Source organism: Arachis ipaensis, chromosome B06, assembly GCF_000816755.2.
Source record: "Arachis ipaensis cultivar K30076 chromosome B06, Araip1.1, whole genome shotgun sequence".
NCBI classification, from domain to species: Eukaryota; Viridiplantae; Streptophyta; class Magnoliopsida; order Fabales; family Fabaceae; genus Arachis; species Arachis ipaensis.
Genome location: NC_029790.2, coordinates 37,107,767 through 37,111,706, shown reverse-complemented (window position 1 = coordinate 37,111,706; position 3,940 = coordinate 37,107,767).

Genomic DNA, 3,940 nt, shown 5'->3' with positions numbered 1-3,940 from the left:
TTTTTAAAATTAAAAATAAAAATAAGAATAATTAGTTAATTAAAAAGAAATTTTTGAAAAAGATGGAAGATATTTTCGAAAATTAGAGAGAGAGGGTTAGTTAGGTAGTTTTGAAAAAGTTAAGAAACAAACAAAAAGTTAGTTAGTTAGTTAGTTAAAACAAATTTTGAAAAGATAAGAAGTTAGGAAGTTAGAAAAGATATTTTGAAAAGATATTTTTGAAAAAGATAAGATAAGAAGCTATTTTTGAAAAGATATGATTGAAATTAGTTTTGAAAAAGATTTGATTTTTAAAATCTCAATTAATGACTTGATTCATAAGAAATCACAAGATATGATTCTAGAACTTAAAGTTTGAATCTTTCTTAACAAGCAAGTAACAAACTTCAAATTTTTGAATCAAAACATTAATTGTTATTGTTATTTTCGAAAATTTGTGATAAAAATAAGAAAAAGATTTTTGAAAAATATTTTTGGAATTTTCGAAAATAACCAAAAATTTTGAAAAAGATTTGATTTTTGAAAAAAGATTTTGAAAAAGATAAGATTTTCAAATTGAAAATTTGATTTGACTCATGAGAAACAATTAAATTTTAAAAATTTTTGAAAAAGTCAATTCAAATTTTCGAATTTGATGAGAGAAAAAGGGAAAGATATTTTTTTGATTTTTGAATTTTTATGATGCAAGAGAAAAACACTAAAAAGATGCAATGCATGAAATTTTTAGATCAAAACAATGAATGCGTGCAAGAATGCTATGAATGTCAAGATGAATACCAAGAACACTATGAATGTCAAGATGAACATCATAGACATAATTTTGAAAAATTTTTAATGCAAAGAAAACATGCAAGACACCAAACTTAGAATTCTTTAATGCTTACGCACTAAGAATTCAAGAATGCATATGATAAACATGAAAAGACACAAAACAAAAAATCATCAAGATCAAACAAGAAGACTTACCAAGAACAACTTGAAGATCATGAAAAACACTATGAATGCATGATATTTTCGAAAAAATGCAAGATGCATATGCAAGTGACACCAAACTTATAACATGACACATGATTCAAAAAACAGAAAAATATTTTTGATTTTTATGATTTTCTAAATTTTTTTTTTGGATTTTTTATTTTATATTTTTCGAAAAACTATTTTGGAAAAGAAAAATAAGGATTCCAAAATTTTTAATATGAATTCCAGGAATCTTATGCTCTAAAGCTCCAATCAAAGGGTCAGGCATGGCTTAATAGCCAGCCAAGCTTTAGCATATAATTACATGGACTGGAGTGATTAGTTGAATACCAATCCCAAAGCAGTTTGGGTATGGCTTTACAGCCAGATAGGATTCAACATGTTTCATGAAACACTAGAATTCATTCTTAAAAATCTTGAAGCCATAGAATAATTTATTTTTGAAAACATTATTTTTATTATTTTATTTTATTTTATTTTATATTTTTTTTTTCGAAAACAACAGAAAAATTTTTGAAAGATTTTTGAAAAATTTTTGAAAACAAAACAAAAAGAAAATTACCTAATCTGAGCAACATGATGAACCGTCAGTTGTCCAAACTCGAACAATCCCCGGCAACGGCGCCAAAAACTTGGTGCACGAAATTGTGATGTCCAGGCTCAAACAATCCCTGGCAACGTGAGCAACTTGGTACGCGCAATCGTGATTACGCGTTGATTATGTAGAATTCATGGCTCTTTCTTTCCCTGGCAATGGCGCCAAGAACATGGTGCCAATACCATGGTTCACAACTTCGATACAACTAACCAGCAAGTGCACTGGGTCGTCCAAGTAATACCTTACGTGAGTAAGGGTCGAATCCCACGGAGATTGTTGGTATGAAGCAAGCTATGGTCACCTTGCAAATCTCAGTCAGGCAGATATAAATTGATAATGGTGTTTTCGAATAATAATTAATAGAATAGGGAGACAGCAGAGCTCCACACCTTAATCTATGGAGTGTAGAAACTCTACCGTTGAAAATACATAAGTGAAAGGTCCAGGCATGGCTGAGAGGCCAGCCCCTAAAACGTGATCACAGGATCAAAATACAATCCAGGATGTCAAATACAATAGTAAGAGGTCCTATTTATAATAAACTAGTCACTAGGGTTTACAGAAGTAAGTAATTGATGCATAAATCCACTTCCGGGGCCCACTTGGTGTGTGCTTGGGCTGGGCCTGAGTGTTGCATGTGTAGAGGTCCTTCTTGGAGTTGAACGCCAGCTTTTGTGCTAGTTTGGGCGTTCAACTCTGGTTTTGGCTCTTTTTCTGGCGCTGGACGCCAGGTTTGGGCAGAAAGCTGGCGTTGAATGCCGGTTTACGTCATCTATTCTTAGCCAAAGTATGGACTATTATATATTTCTGGAAAGCCCTGGATGTCTACTTTCCAACGCAATTGGAAGCGCGCCATTTCGAGTTCTGTAGCTCCAGCAAATCCACTTTGAGTGCAGGGAGGTCAGAATCCAACAGCATCAGCAGTCCTTCTTCAACCTCTGAATCTGATTTTTGCTCAAGTCCCTCAATTTCAGCCAGAAAATACCTGAAATCATAGAAAAACACACAAACTCATAGTAAAGTCCAGAAATGTGAATTTAACATAAAATCTATTAAAAACATCCCTAAAAGTAACTAGATTCTACTAAAAATATACTAAAAACAATGCCAAAAACCGTATAAATTATCCGCTCATCAGTCGTCCAAGTAATAAACCTTATGTGAGTAAGGGTCGATCCCACAGAGATTATTGGCTTGAAGCAAGCTATGGTCATCTTGTAAATCTCAGTCAGGCAGATTCAAATGGTTATGGAGTTTAAGGTGATGAAAATAAACATAAAATAAAGATAGAGATACTTATGTAATTCATTGGTGGATTTCAGATAAGCGTATCAAGATGCTTTGTTCCCCTTGAACCTCTTCTTTCCTATTGCCTTCTTCCAATCATTCATACTCCTTTCCATGGCAAGCTTTATGTTGGGCATCACCGTTGTCAATGGCTACATCCCGTCCTCTCAGTGAAAATGGTCCTGATGCTCTGTCACAACATCGGCTAATCAGCTGTCGGTTCTCGATCATGTCGGAATAGGATCCATTGATCCTTTTGCGTCTGCCACACTCCCCACAATCGCGAGTTTGAAGCTTGTCACAGTCATCCCTTCCCAGATCCTACTCGGAATACCACAGACAAGGTTTAGACTTTCCGAATCTCAGGAATGGCCGCCAATAATTCTAGCCTATACCACGAAGGTTCCAATCTTAGATTAGAAACCCAAGAGATACGCATTCAAGCCATTGCTAGTAGAACAGAGGTGGTTGTCAGGCACATGTTCATAGGTGAGAAAGATGATGAGTGTCACGGATCATCACATTCATCAAGTTGAAGAACGAGTGAATATCTTGGAGAAGAAATAGACTTGAGTTGAATAGAAAAACAATAGTACTTTGTATTAATTCATGAAGAACAGTAGAGCTCCACACCTTAATCTATGGTGTGTAGAAACTCCACCGTTAAAAATACATAAGAACAAAGTCTAGGCATGGCCGTGAGGCCAGTCTCAAACGTGTCTAAGATAGCATAAGACTTATCAAAGGTGAAAATACAATAGTATAAGGTCCTATTTATAGAGAACTAGTAGCCTAGGATTTATAGAAATTAGTAATTAATGCAGAAATCTTCTTCCAGGCCCACTTGGTGTGTGCTTGGACTGAGCATTGAAGCTTCCATGTGTAGAGACTTTTCTTGGAGTTAAACGCCAGCTTTTGTGCCAGTTTGGGCGTTTAACTCCAGCTTTTGTGCCAGTTTGGGAGTTAAACGCCAGAATTCTTGAGCTGACTTGGAACGCCTGATTGGGCCATCAAATCTCGCGCAAAGTATAGACTATTATATATTGCTGGAAAGCCCAGGATGTCTAATTTCCAACG